General features: G+C 36.9%; 1 protein-coding gene across 1 annotated transcript in view; it reads right to left on the bottom strand.

Annotated features, from left to right (window-relative positions):
• MAP4K5 (mitogen-activated protein kinase kinase kinase kinase 5) overlaps positions 1–16,512 on the bottom strand; it is a 114,784-nt gene that overhangs the window by 72,056 nt on the left and 26,216 nt on the right. The gene's annotated exons all lie outside the window — the stretch shown is intronic.

Raw genomic sequence — 16,512 nt, forward strand, 5'->3', positions numbered from 1 at the left:
CACTCCTTGGGGTTGCAAAGAGTCGGACACGACTGAGCGACTGAGCTGAATAACAAGTATCCTCATTCCAATTTTATCTGGTGTTCAGAAACTGGAATCCAAGTGAAACAGAGTACTCTAGCATTCCATGTGATTTTTACCTATTAAATGGCAGAAAATGTCTACTTAGCTAAAACTAATAGAGAAAAATTTTGGTGTGACCTCAAAATTAACATCTTTCATCAATTCAGATTTGAACTTTTTAAACAGTGAACATAGGGTACAAATATTTAAATTTACAGATTATTTTTAAAAATAAAAAATGTTAGATTTTAAAAATAGAAGTAAATATTGAAAAGCAGGAACATACCACTTAATCGGAATAGTTGCCACTTGTCCTATTTGGCCAAACCTCCTACTTTGGGATTTCTTTCAAGAACATTAACAAGGCAAACTAATGGTTGTTTAAATCTTTATAAAATTTCTGACTTTTAAAAAATTTACTGTACTTTTTCCATTTATATTTCCAGGAAACAAGATATCATCAAAAAAAGTTTTAAACATCTATTTAAAGATATTTAAAGATTCCAACATATCTGAAAACTGTCTAATCTAGTAAAATACATCTAATTCACTATGTTATTTACAAATATTGGATTATTTCATAAATATTTACAATTTAGCATTTTAAAAAACAAGTAAACACTGCAGCTCAATTCCAGAAAAATAAATGACCCAATCAAAAAATGGGCCAAAGAACAGACATTTCTCCAAAGAAGACACAGATGGCCAACAAACACATGAAAAGATGCTCAACATCACTCATTATCAGAGAAATGCAAATCAAAACCACAATGAGGTACTATTACACGCCAGTCAGGATGGCTGCTATCCAAAAGTGTACAAACAATAAATGCTGGAGAGGGTGTGGAGAAAAGGGAATTCTCTTACACTGTTGGTGGGAATGCAAATTAGCACAGCCACTATGGAGAACAGTGTGGAGATTCCGTAAAAAATTGGAATTAGAACTGCCATATGACCCAGCAATCCCACTTCTGGGCATACATACTGAGGAAACCAGATCTGAAAGAGACATGTGTATCCCAATGTTCATCACAGCACATTTTATAGTAGCCAGGACATGTTTATAGTAGCCAGGACATGGAAGCAACCTAGATGCCCATCACCAGACGAATGGATAAGGAAGCTGTCGTATATATACACTATGGAATATTACTCAGCCATTAAAAAGAATTCATTTGAATCAGTTCTAATGAGATGGATGAAACTGGAGCCCATTATACAGAGTGAAGTAAGCCAGAAAGATAAAGACCAATACAGTATACTATGCATATATATGGAATTTTAAAAGATGGTAATGATGACCCTATATGCAAAACAGAAAAAGAGACACAGATGTACAGAACAGGCTTTTAGACTCTGTGGGAGAAGGCGAGGGTGGGGTGTTCAGAGAGAACAGCACTGAAACAAGTATACTATCAAGGGTGAAACAGATCACCAGCCCAGGCTGGATGCATGAGACAAGTGCTCAGGGCTGGTGCACTGGGAAGACCCAGAGGGATGGGATGGGGAGGGAGGCGGAAGGGGGGATCGGGATAGGGAACACATGTAAATCCATGGCTGATTCATGTCAATGTATGGCAAAAACCACTACAATATTGTAAAGTAATTAGCCCTCAACTAATAAAAATAAATGGAAAAAAAAGAAAAAACAAGTAAACAAAGTATACTGCATTAATCACCCTGCACAAAGATTTCATTAAATTCCATGCCTGTATGCAAGGCTCACAGTTTTAAACAAATGATAATTTGCAAAATTTTAAAGTACCACCATGTAGTTCCACCATAATAAGGGGATATTGTGAGCAGAGAAGACTTGAGAAGGCAAATGAGGATTCTGATGATAACCTTTCTCAAGCTTGGTCTTGTTCTGGCTGTTGGCTGGCACTAACTACAGATTTGTTGAGCAAAACGAGCATCTGTAAAATGAGTTAAGAGGGTAGGCTGAAATTCAGACACAAACAGGAAAGTAGGGTGACACGCACGATCGTTATATCTGCCTGCTTTTCTAAAGCAGTCCTGATGCCTCACCAAAGAGATAATAAAACTCAAAATGATACCATTGATACTGTTTATTTTCAACACTTAAAAGTCACCATTTGTAAAATGGTGCTTCTGTTTAAAAAGTATAGCCTATAAAAATGAGATAGAGAAATGCTTAAATCACTCTAAATCATTTGCTTACATATGTGTAAAAGGGCAACAAAAATATAGGGAAAAATGCTCATTCATCTTATCAATTATTTTTGTGACCAATTAAAATAATAGTTCTCTGTGCTAATCTATTTTTGCTCTTAACTCTAAGATTCACTTTAGGATTAGTATTAGAAGAGCCTCAAAAGTCACCTATTTTAGTGAAATTTTAAATATAATATTATACAATTAAATTACTAGGAACAAGTCGGTAAATCTGTCATAAACTTCAAGACTTTAAAATTATTATAAATTTCAATAATCTATTTTTAACTGGGGTGTAAAGTATAATTAAGTTACAGCTGAGATTTCATTTACTTAAAAAAAATGTTTATCTTTTACCAGATGCAGGCTTTTTTCTAGGTCATATTGGCAAATAATTATCTTTTCATGTCTAAATAAAATTCTAAACCAGCTCATCTGTTAAATAAATACAAGGAAGCACTTTTGCACTATACTGGCTTTGGTGTGTGTGTGTGTGTGTGTTTTTTAAGTTGCGAAGTACTGTCAAAAATTCATTTTTGAAATACAGCTGTCTCCAGAATTATTTGAGGCATCTGAACCAAATGTTGGGAAAATTCAACACTATATCATCGTATTTTTCACATAAAACTCCCCTAACTGTTTGCAAAATGTGAAAAACACATCTACTTTGGCTTTTTGGAAAATGCTAAAAAAAAAAAAGACTACAAAAATCTATGATTAACATAGAAATTATTTTTTTAAAGGCAAAACCAAAAGAAAACAAATCTGCAAATAAAACATATAATAATGAAATAACCCAAATGAATAAAATCACTGTCACAAACAGAAGACCAATTTCTCAGATTCTAAAACACAGACTATGAAAATAAATGAAACTATTTACTAAAAGAAAAGTATGTATACTTAAACTGTAAGAAAAACATTTCTCGGGTGACTAATTTTATAGTTATTTACTATTACTAAATTTACTGAAATCACAATTACTGTTAATAATGAATTAAAATCTAAATAAATAATAAGACCTGAACATCACAGATTAGATTAGTGCCACAGACAATTGAGCAGCAAGTTCAGCAAGAAGCAGCAAGTTACCTACAAGAAGAAAAAAATCAGGAAAGCCTTATAGCTTTATTCTAACTATATTCAAAGCAGAAAACGTCTATATATTTTCTGAGGGCAGGAGAAGAATGTATAATGTAATAATTCTATATCTAGTTGACTGGTCATTCTCATTTAAAAGACAACAGAAAGTCATTGATAGTATTCCCCTGTACAAAGATATTTACTGAGTGTCCTCTATGTGCCTATAATATTTCTGGTGCTGAAATATAACAGTAAAGACAGATCACTAGTCTCATGCCTCTTAACACTCCAGGAGAGACGGACATTAAACAAACAAATACAAAGAAATAAGAAAAATGTTACGCAGGCACATGTCCTAGGGAGAGAACTAAAATAACAAAGATCTGAGGGACTGCTTTAACTTACGTAGTCAGAACTGGGTCCTTATGAGGCTACAACATTTAAGCTGAAATCTGAACGACCAGATGGACTTCTGGAAAAAGATCATGAAAACTAGTACTTCACGCAGAACAGAAGAGTCCGTTTAATCTTGGACTGATTAAATAAAAAAGAACAAAATAAGAGGGGAGTAGGGAAGGGAAAAAGATACATGATGAGCTCAGAGAAGTAGACAGGGCCAATCACACAGGGTTTTTTATAAGCAAGGTTGAAAGTTTGAATATTATTTATTCTAAGTGCAATTTCGAAGCTCCAAGAAGGTTTTAAGGAGGAGAGCATTATGATATGATTTGTATTTTAAAAGGACCATTCTGGTGGCTCTGTGGAAACTAGATGGCGGTAGATGGGAGGTCTGGGAGAGGAAACAGAGAGACCAGAGGGGAAAGATGGCAATAAGAAGTAGATGGATTCAGCATATGTTTTGAAGGTTGAGTTGAAGGAACTTGCTGACAGACTAACCCTGAAGTACAAAAGAAAGAGAAATCAAGGACATTGCCTGTATTTTTGGCTTGGCTAGTGGCTTAGCAAAATGGGGAAGAGAGAGGGGAACAGCAAGCTTGAGAAGAACAATTAATTTGTGAATCAAAGTTATGTTATTCTTGATATTCACAGGAAAATCAATGTGATGATATGATTCAACTTGGCAACAACTGATACAAAAAAAAGCAACAAGGACATGGAATGAAAGGACGGTGAGGACTGAATCTATTAATGATAAAACTAAGCCTAAATAACTGGTATCTCGTAATTAAAAACAAAGATACGCAGGCTAATACACATTCATGCCCTAGTATAATAAAAAAAATTCTAAGACTAAAATCTTCAAATAAATTAACAAGCATCCCTAAACTGGAGATGAAGAGGCAGAAAGAATATGAAGTTCAACATCTTTAAACTCATGAAGCTAATGACTGCTTCATTTCTTAAGTTGATAAATTAAAAACCCAAATTTAAGTATACTATTTAAAGTCTTAGAAGCCATCCTCTGATAAAACTACAAACTGTGTACCTTTCAAATTATCAGCAATAATAGTAAACGAAACTTCTAGCTATATTTTGTTTAAAATCTTCAAAACACATTAAATAAAAAACCTACTGTAACAGAAGATCTCACTAAATTTTAAAATGACTGGCCGAGAAAGATTCAGATTGGGCTATAAAATAAAATTTAAAGACAATTACAAGACAAACACCTAAAAACCAACGATCCAAAAAGAAAGTAAAATGATAGGCCTAAATGTAATAGCATTATCCCTTTGTTATATGATACATAAATGCAAACAAGAAAGAAGGGTTGGCATTACAATGTTTCACAAAGTTATAATCAAAGCAAAAAGAGCATCAAAAAGCACTAAAATTAACAATTCTATTTTAAAATATTAATTATGTAAGACTGTCACAGACTAAATAAATCCAATATAATGACTCACATAAATATCAACAGTAACCAAAATAGAAAGTATAAGAGAAGAAAAAACTGCTATTCATGAAAGCAAGAATTACCATAAATATGAAGTCCTATGTGGCAAGAACTATAATATTTTCCTGAAGAGCTGAATAAGAAAATTCCTTACCATTGTTAAATGTTAAGTCTTCTACATTACTCTCACAAGGTTTTTTACACTTTGATAAAAATGATCTTAAACCTTTCCTAGGGAAAAAATTATGAAAACAGAAGGGAAATAACTGAAAAATAAAAGCAATGAAGATTATAAAATACAATGAAAAATCACAGTAATCAAAAACAGGATAATCCTGAATTACAAATGGGGGGAGGGGTGGTGGGGAATCACTGAAACAGACAATAAAACTCATGCTTAAATGGAAATTCAGTTCATGACAAGCAACGCATTTCAAATCTACAAACAAAAGACAGAGTTTGTAGTAAACAGCTTTGGAAAACTGTCTAGCCATTATATTCTTTGCAGCGGAAGATGAAGAAGCTCTATACAGTCAGCAAAAACAAGACAGGCAGCTGACTATGGTACAGATCATGAACTCTTTACTGCAAAATTCAGACATAAATCGAAGAAAGGAGGGAAAACCACTAGACCATTCAGGTACGACCTAAATCAAATCCCTTACAATTATGTAGTGAAAGTGGCAAATAGATTTGAGGGATTAGATCTGATAGAGTGCCTGAAGAACTATGGACTGAGGTTCGTAACACTGCACAGGAGGTAGTGATCAAGACCATCCCAAAGAAAAAGAAATGCAAAAAGGCAAAAAGGTTGTCTGAGGAGGCCTTACAAATAGCTGTGAAAAGAAGACAAGTGAAAAGCAAAGGAGAAAAGGAAAGATATACCCATTTGAATGCAGAGTTCCAAAGAACAGCAAGGAGAGATAAGAAAGCCTTCCTCAGTGATCAATGCAAAGAAATAGAGGAAAACAATAGAATGGGAAAGATTAGCAATCTCTTCAAGAAAATTAGAGATACCAAGGGAACATTTCATGCAAAGATGGGCACAATAAAGGAAAGAAATGGTATGGACCTAACAGAAGCAGAAGATATCGAGAAGAGGTGGCAAGAATACATAGAAGAACTATACAAAAAAATTTTCATGACCCAGATAACCATGATGGTGTGATCACTCACCTAAAGCCAGGCATCCTGGAATGCGAAGTCAAGTGAGCCTTAGGAAGCATCACTACGAACAAAAGTAGTGGATGTGATGGAATTCCAGTTGAGCTATTTGAAATCCTAAAAGATGATGCTGTCAAAGTGTTGCACTCAATATGCCAGCAAATCTGGAAAACTGCAGTGGCCACAGGACTGGAAAAGGTCAGTTTTCATTCCAATCCCAAAGAAAGGCAATGCCAAAGAATGTTCAAACTACTACACAATTCTACTCATCTCATATTCTGGCAAAGTAATGCTTAAAATTCTCCAAACCAGGCTTCAACAGTACGTCAACCAAGAACTTCCAGATGTTCAAGCTGGATTTAGAAAAGGCAGAGGAACCAGAGATCAAATTGCCAACATCCACTGGATCACTGAAAAAGAAAGAGAATTCCAGAAAAACATCTACTTCTGCTTTATTGACTATGCCAAAGCCTTTGACTGTGGATCACCACCAACTGAGAAAAATCTTAAAGAGATGGGAATACCAGACCACCTGACCTGCCTCCTGAGAAATCCGTATGCAGGTCAAGAAGCAACAGTTAGAACCAGATGTGGAACAACAGACTGATTCTAAATTAGGAAAGGACTACATCAAGGCAGTATATTATCACCCTGATCATTTAACTTCTATGCAGAGTACATCATGCGAAATGCCGGGCTAGATGAAGCACAAGCTAGAATCAACACTGCCAGGAGAAATATCAATAACCTCAGATATGCAGACGACACCACCCTTATGCCTGAAAGTGAAGAAGAACTAAAGAGCCTCTTGATGAAAGTGAAAGAGGAGAGTTGAAAAAGTTGGCTTAAAACTCAACATTCAGAAAACTAAGATCATGGCATCTAGTCCCATCACTTCATGGCAAATGGATGGGGAAACAATGGAAACAGTGAGAGACTTTATTTTTGTGGGCTCCAAAATCACTGCAGATGGTGGCTGCAGCCATGAGATTAAAAGACGTTTATTCCTTGAAAGAAAAGCTATGATCAACCTAGACAGCATACTGAAAAGCAGAGACATTACTTTGTCAACAAAGGTCCGTCTAGTCAAAGCTATGGCTTTCCCAGTAGTCATATATGGATGTCAGAGTTGGAACTATAAAGAAAGCTGAGCATCGAAGAACTGATGCTTTTGAACTGTATGCTGGAGAAGACTCCTGAGGTCCCTTGGACTGCAAGGAGATCCAACCAGTCCATCCTAAAGGAAATCAGTCCTGAATATTCATGGGAAGGACTGATGCTGAAGCTGAAACTCCAATACTTTGGCCACCTGAACCAAAGAACTGACTCACTGGAAAAGACCCAACTCACTGGAAAAGACCCTGATGCTGGGAAAGATTGAAGGCAGGAGGAGAAAGGGGCAACAGAGGATGAGATGGTTGGGTGGCATCACCGACTCAATGGACATGAGTTTGAGTAAGCTCTGGGAGCTGGTGATGGACAGGGAGGCCTGGCGTGCTGCAGTCCATGAGGTAGCAGAGTTGGACATGACTGAGCGAATGAACTGAACTGAAAGCTCTTCTTCACACCTTAGGACAAAACTGTCCCTGATGGAGCAAACATTTAAATGTTGGCAACGGTAGGAGAAAGGAAAAAACTAGAAGAAACTGTGTGAAATAGCTTTAGAGCCAACTGTAGAAAAAGCCTATATACAAGAAACAGAGGAATAAAGGAAAATTGCCAAATTTACCTAAAAGGAAAAAAAACTTCCACACAAAAAAGTACCATAAACAGAGTACAAAAACAGTAGACAAACTGAAGAAAACTTTTAAAACATATAAAAAGTCAGTATTTTTAAAGTGTAAACAGCATCCTCTTAGATCTGCCTCTGCTGTATTCCATAGGTTTTGGATCATCCTGTTTTCATTTTTGTCTGTAGGTAATTTTTAATTTCCTCTTTGGTTTCTTCAGTAGTCCACTGGCTGTTTAGTAGCGTGCTGTTTAGCTTCCACATGTCTCTGTTTTTACAGTTGTTTTTTTCCCCCTATAGTTGATTTCTAGTCTCATAGTGTTGGAAAAGATGCTTGATATTATTTTAATTTTCTTAAATTTACCAAGGCATGTTTTGCAGCCATGCACGTGCTCTATGCTGGAGGATGTTCCATGTACACTACAATGTGTATTCTGTAGCTTTCAGATGAAATGCTCTCTATATATCAGTTAAGACCATTTGGTCTAATGTGTCATTGAAGGCCTGTGATTCCTTATTGATTTTCTATCTGGATGACCTTTCCATTGATGAAAGTTGGCAGGAAGGGGAGGTTAGAGTCTCCTACTATTACTGTGTCACTGTTGATTTTTCCTTTTATGTCTGCTAACATTTAACTTATATATTTAAGTGTTTCTATGGTGGGTGCATGTATATTTACAATTATTATATCTTCTTATATTTATACCTTGATCATTACATAGTATCCTTCCTTGTCTCTTGGAACGGTCTTCAAAGTCTATTTTGTATGACATAAATATTGCTATTCTGGCTTTCTTTTGGATTTGTATTTGCATAGAATAACTTTTTCCATCCTCTTATTTTCAGTCTTTATGTATCTTTAGATCTAAAGTGAGTCTCTCATAGGCAGCATATATATGGGTCTTGTTTTATACCCATTTAGCCAGTCAATGTCTTTTGGTTGGAGAATTTAGTCTGTTTACATTTAAGGTAATTATTGATATGAAGTGAAGTGAAAGTCGCTCAGTCATGTCCAACTCTTTGCGACCCCATGGACTATATATATAGTCCATGGAATTCTCTAGGCCAGAATACTGGAGTGGGTAGCCTTTCCCTTCTCCAGGGGATCTTCCCAACTCAGGAATCGAACCAGGATCTCCTGCATTGCAGGCGGATTCTTTACCAACTGAGCTATCAGGAGCTCTTAATGTCCTTTTTTTTTTCCATTTATTTTTATTAGTTGGAGGTAATTACTTTACAATATTGCAGTGGTTTTTGCCATACATTGACATGAATCAGCCATGGATTTACATGTGTTCCCCATCCCGATCCCCCCTCCCGCCTCCCTCCCCATCCCATCCCTCTGGGTCTTCCCAGTGCACCAGCCCTGAGTACTTGTCTCATGTATCCAGCCTGGGCTGGTGATCTGTTTCACCCTAGATAATAAACATGTTTCAATGCTGTTCTCTTGAAACATCCCACCCTCACCTTCTCCCACAGAGTCCAAAATTCTGTTCTGTACATCTGTGTCTCTTTTTCTGTTTTGCATATAGGGTTATCGTTACCATCTTTTAAAATTCCATATATATGCATAGTATACTGTATTGGTCTTTATCTTTCTGGCTTACTTCACTCTGTATAATGGGCTCCAGTTTCATCCATCTCATTAGAACTGATTCAAATGAATTCTTTTTAATGGCTGAGTAATATTCCATAGTGTATATGTACCACAGCTTCCTTATCCATTCATCTGCTGATGGGCATCTAGGTTGCTTCCATGTCCTGGCTATTATAAACAGTGCTGCGATGAACATTGGGGTGCACGTGTCTCTTTCAGATCTGGTTTCCTCGGTGTGTATGCCCAGAAGTGGGATTGCTGGGTCATATGGCAATTCTATTTCCAGCTTTTTAAGAAATCTCCACACTGTTCTCCATAGTGGCTGTACTAATTTGCATTCCCACCAACAGTGTAAGAGGGTTCCCTTTTCTCCACACCCTCTCCAGCATTTATTGCTTGTAGACTTTTGGATAGCAGTCATCCTGACTGGCGTGTAATGGTACCTCATTGTGGTTTTGATTTGCATTTCTCTGATAATGAGTGATGTTGAGCATCTTTTCATGTGTTTGTTGGCCATCTGTGTCTTCTTTGGAGAAATGTCTGTTTAGTTCTTTGGCCCATTTTTTGATTGGGTCATTTATTTTTCTGGAATTGAGCTGCAGGAGTTGCTTGTATATTTTTGAGATTAATCCTTTGTCTGTTGCTTCGTTTGCTATTGTTTTCTCCCAATCTGAGGGCTGTCTTTTCACCTTGCTTATAAGTTTCCTTTATTGTGCAAAAGCTTTTAAGTTTAATTAGGTCCCATTTGTTTATTTTTGCTTTTATTTCCAATATTCTGGGAGGTGGGTCATAGAGGATCCTGCTGTGATTTATGTCCTCCTCTAGGAGTTTTTAATGTCATTTTGTTAATTGTTTTAGATTTAATTTTGTAGGTCATTCCCGCCTCCCCTTCTTCTTTTTTCTTTTCTCTTGTGCTTTGAGGACTATTTCAGTGTTGTGTTTCAATTCCTTTTTCTTTTTTGTGTGTACATCTATTAAAGATTTTTGGTTTGAGGCTACGATGAGGCTTTTGTATAGCAATCTATGCATATGCGTGATTGTTTTAAGTTGCTCATCTCTTAGTTTCAAATGCAATTTAAAAACCCTGCACTTGACTCTCCTCTCCTCATGATTACTGTCTTTGGTATCACATTTTACATGTTTCATGAATCCCTTAACTGCTTATTGTGGATATGGATGATTTTACTACTTTTGTCTTTTAACTTTCCTATTAGTTTGTGTATGGATTATTTCCTACCTTTACTATATGTTTGCCTTTACTGATGAGCTCTCCAAATAATTTTTTGTTCCTAGTTGTGTCCTTTTTCTTTTTTTAACCTAGATAAGTTCCTTTACCATTCATTGTAAGGCTGGTTTGGTAGTGCTGAACTCTTAGCTTCTGCTTGCTTGTAAGGCTTCCCAGGTGGCACAGTGGTCAAGAATCTGCCTGACAATGCAGGAGACTTAGGAGATGGGGGTTTGACCCTGGTCAGGAAGATCCCCTAGAATAGGAAATGGCAACCCACTCCAGTATTCTTGCCTGGAAAATTCCACGGAAAGAGGAGCCGGGCAGGCTACAGTCCATGGGGTCACAATGAGTTGGACATGACTGAGCACACACGCAACGCTTTGACTTCTCCATCAAATGTGAATAAAAGACTTGTTAAATATAGTATTCTTGGTTGTATGTTTTTCTTATTCATTACCTTAAATATACCATGTAACTACCTTCTGGCCTGAAGAGTTTCTGCTGAAAAATTAGCTGATAGCCTTATGGGAGATCCCTTGTATGTTATTTGTTGCTTTTCCCTTGCTGTTTTTAATATTCTCTTCTCTGAAAGTCACTTAGTCTTGTCCAACTCTTTGCAACCCCATGGACCATACAGTCCATGATTCTCCAGGCCAGAATACCAGAGTGGGTAGCTGTTCCCTTCTCCAGATCTTCCCAACGGAGGGATCAAACTCAGGTCTCCCACACTGCAGGCTTACCAGCTGAGTCACCAGGGAAGCCCAAGAATACTGGAGTGGGTAGCTTATCCCTTCTCCACGGGATCTTCCTGACCCAGGAAATCAAACCGGGGTCTCCTGCATTGCAGGCGAATTCTTTACCAGCTGAGCTACCAGGGAAGCCCATTCTCTTCTCTATTTACCTTTAATTTCTGCCATTTTAACTACAATGTGTCTTGGCGTGTTCCTCTCTGGGTAAATTCTGTATGGGACTCGCTGTGCTTCCTGGACTTAGGTGACCATTTCCTTCTCCAGGTTAGGAAGCTTTTAACTTTAATGCCTCCAATAATTTGGAATTCCTACAGTGCAAATATTACTGTACTTGGTGTCGTCCCAGAGGTTTCCTGCGTGCGTGCTAAGTCCCTTTGGTGTGTCCAAGTCTTTGTGACCCTATGGACTATAACCCACCAAGCTGGTCCTTATTTCCTTTTATTCTTTTCTCTTTTTTCTTTCAGCAGTAGTGACTTCCAATATTCTGTCTTCAAGCTCACTTATCCATTCCTCTGTATCATTTAGCCTACTGTTCATTCTTTCTACTTTTCTACTCTTTATGACTTCTAGCAAATTTTTCATTCAGTTATTGTATTCTTCATCTCTGGCTGCTCTTTATACTTTCTGACTCTGTTAAATACTTTTAACCTTCATTCTATGCATCTACTCTTTTCCCTAATTAAACATGAAAGCTTTTGAATAGCAAAGGAAACCACTGACAAAATGAAAAGACAACCTACTGAATAGGAGAAAATATATGCAAATGATATGACCAATAAGGGATCAATACCCAACATATATAAACAGCTCATATAACTCAACATCAAAAAAGCAAACAACCCAAGTAAAAAACATGGGCAGAAGAACTGAACAGACATTTTTCCAAACAGGATATGCAGATGGACAATAAGCACATGAAAAGATGCTCAATAATCACCAGGGAGATAGAAATCAAAACCACTTGCAATATCACTGCACACCTCTTAGAACAGCTATCATCAAAAAGAATGCAAATAACAAATGTTGGCAAGAATGTGGAGAAAAGGAACCCCATTTACACTGTTGGTGGAAATGTAAACTGGTGCAGCCACTATGGAAAACAGGTTTCTCAAAAAAACTAAAAATAGAGCTACCATACAACTCAGCAATTCCACTCCTGGATATATCTCCAAAAAAATAAAACACTAATTTGAAGAGATACATGCTCCCTGATGTTCATAAGTAAAGATATGGAAGCAACCTAAGTGTCCACCAACAGATGAATGGATAAAGAAGATACAGTGTTATGTATATAAACACATACACACAAGAATACCATTCAGTTATGAAAAAGAATGAAATCTTGCCATCTGCAGCAACATTGGTGGACTGGAGGGCATTAGGCTAAGTGAAGTAAGTTAGATAGACAAAGCCCAATACTGTACATCACATATATGTGGAATCTAAAATATAAAAGAAACTACTGAATATAAAAAAAAGGAAGCAGACACACAGATACAGAGGACAAACTAGTGGTTACCAATGGGAGGTGGCAATATAGGGGTGGTTGAGTGGGAGGTATAAACTACTGGGCATAAAAGCGAAGTGAAGTCACTCAGTTGTGTCTGACTCTTTGTGACCCCATGGACTGTAGCCCACCAGGCTCCTCCATCCATGGAATTTCCCAGGCAAGGAATACTGGAGTGGGTTGCCATGTCCTTCTCCAGGGGATCTTCCTGACTCAGGGATTGAACCCAGGTCTCCTGCACTGCAGGCAGACACTTTACCACTGAGCCACCAGGGAAACCCACTGGGTGTAAGTTAGGCTATAAAGATGTATCGTACAGCATGGGGAATATGGCCAATATTTTGCAGTAATTGTAAATGTGGTGTTACCTTTAAAAATTGCATTAAATATAAAAAAATTTAAATAAAGAAAAAAGACAACCTGATAGAACTGGACAAAGCATAAGTGTAAATAATTAAAAGAATATTAAAATGGCCAAATATTGAAATCACATCAAATCAAGAATTTACTGGACTTCTGTGTTATTCTTTTGGGGGGTAAGAATTTAAACATCAGTCAATCTCCGCATATGAGTGAACTTGAACACAAAGGCAGCAACTTCAAAGCCAAGAAGTGAGAAATTTCAATCTTTCAGAGCCGTAATTTATGAACCCAGCAACTAATCCTTATGTGTTAAATAACTACATCACATAATGGTATGCTTTCTTTTTTAAGGTTTGTTGAGAAGTCAGAATTGTAGGATTTTAAAAATATACTCATTAATTCATGACCTGAATTATAATAAAAAGTAGGCTATACCCTTAAGTCAAATAAGTGAAACTGCATTATGATGAGCCCAGTCTACTTGCTGAAGGCAGAGAAGGGATAAACATTTTCATTTCCTCTGCAAATTCAGTCCATTCATTATCTGGACTGTAACTGCTCCTTGAATGTAACTTGAATATTTATTTGCTCAAGTAACCCAAGAGAGGCAAATGCATGCGTAATTCTGTTACAGTCTCTTCCATGTGTGCTAATAACATTTTGGAGATAATTTTACACTTATTAGGTGGAACTTAGTAAGAGGACTCTAAAAGAGTATTATTATAGATTATTATTATCCAAGAAAAAAAGGATACTGTGCCCTATCTGAAACCTTGTTTATAAAGTGACGCTGCATGTTACCTCAGTAATCTCTCCAGAATGAACCACACACACAATGATCAAAATACTGTATTTGAAATGTAAAACCATTTTAATTGTGCAAATTAAGAAACTTGTTGCCATAATTATGGTCACACCATTATTCTACATGTTTAACTTTATGAAGCAGCAAGTAGTGAATGCCCACCTGGTCAAAAAGCATTACTCCTCATTACAATGACCTTTTTTGTAGAAATAGAAAAACCCATCCCAAAACTGGAGAAGGCAATGGCAACCCACTCCAGTACTCTTGCCTGGAAAATCCCATGGACGGAGGAGCCTGGGAGGCTGCAGTCCATGGGGTTGCGAAGAGTCGGACATGACTGAGCGACTTCACTTTTCACTTTCCTGCATTGGAGAAGGAAATGGCAACCCACTCCAGTGTTCTTGCCTGGAGAATCCCAGGGATGGCGGAGCCTGGTGGGCTGCTGTCTATGGGGTCGCACAGAGTCAGACACGACTGGAGCGACTTAGCAGCAGCAGCAGCATCCCAAAATTTATATGGAATCTCAGGGGACCTTGAAGAGCCAAAACAATATTAAAGAAGTACAAAACTGATGACTCACATGTCCTGATTTCAAAACTTACTACAAAGCTACTAAAATCAAAATAGTGTAATACAGGCACTCTACAGGCATACAGACCAACTGAATAGAATAGAGAGTCCAGAAACAAACTTTTGCATATACAGTCAAATGACTTTTGACAAGGGTGCAAGACCATTCAATGGGGGAGGACAGCTTTTTCAACAAATGATACTAGGGAAAAGTGGATATCCACAGGCAAAAGAATGAAGCTGGACCCTTATCTAACACTGTATACAGAAATAAACTCAAAATGGATTAAAGACCTAAGACTATAAAGACCTAAGACCATTTCTTTCATCAAAGAAAACACAGGGCAAAAGCTTCATGTTGTTGGATTTGTCAATGATTTCTTGAGTATGACACCAAAGGCTAAGGCAACTAAAGAAAAAATAGACAAATTGGACTTCATGAAAATTTATACTGTTTTGTGCACCTACAGACACCAACAACAGAGTAAAAAGGCAACCCACAGAATGAGAGAAAGTATTTGCAAACCATTTTTCTGATAAAGGATTAACCAGAATGTACAGAGAACTTTCTAAAAGTCAACAACAACAGAAAACAACTTGATTAAAAAATGGGCAAAGGATTTGAGTAGGTATTTCTCTAAAGCAGATATACAAAAGGTCAATATGCACATGAGAAGATGCTCAACGTGAATAATCCTTAGGGAAGTGCAGAAAAACAAAAAAACCTACAATGAAATACCCCTCACATCCATTAGGGTGGCTGCTATAAAAATAAAGAAGAAAAATTACAAGTATTAGAAAGGAGGTGGAGAAACTGGAACACTTGTGTATTATGGATAGGAATATAAATTGTACAGCCACTATGCAAAACAGTATGATGGTCCTTCAAAAAGAATAAAAACATAATTACCATATGATCTAGCGATACCACTTCTGGGTATATAATGAAAAGACTGAAAGCAGGGTCTTGAAGAAATATTCATATGCTCACATTCATAGCAGCATTACTTATGATAGCTAAAACGTAGAAGCAACCCAAGTGTCCCATCAACAGATGAATGAATGAGTAAAATGTGGTATATACACACAATACAATATTCAGACTTGAAAAGGATGAAAACTCTGACATATGAGACAACACGGATGAACTCTGAGGACTGTTTCACTTGGTGAAGGTCTTCCCTGGTGGCTCAGGTGGTAAAGAGTCTGCCTGCAATGTAGGAGACCTGGGTTCACTTGGTTAAGTGAAGTAAGTCAGGCACAAAAATACAAATACTGTTATTCCACTTACAGGGAATGCCCAGAATACTCAAACTCACAGAGACAAAAAGAAGTATAATGTTAGCTGCCAGGGGCTGCCAAAAAGATGGGAATGGAAGTTATTTTTTAATAAGTATAGAATTTCAGTTTTAGCAGATGAAAAGCATTCTGGAATGAATAATTATTTTGGTAACACATTATGAATGTATTTTATACACTTAAAAATGGTTTGAATGGCAAATTTTATGTTATGTGTACCTTATCACAGTATTAAAAAAAAAAAAAAAGAAACTGGAGAAAAAAAGAAAGTTACTAATGCTCTCTCTCCTAAACGTTTAGGAGATTCCATGGTGGTCCAGGG

The sequence above is a fragment of the Odocoileus virginianus genome, chromosome 6, assembly GCF_023699985.2.
Source record: "Odocoileus virginianus isolate 20LAN1187 ecotype Illinois chromosome 6, Ovbor_1.2, whole genome shotgun sequence".
NCBI classification, from domain to species: domain Eukaryota; kingdom Metazoa; phylum Chordata; class Mammalia; order Artiodactyla; family Cervidae; genus Odocoileus; species Odocoileus virginianus.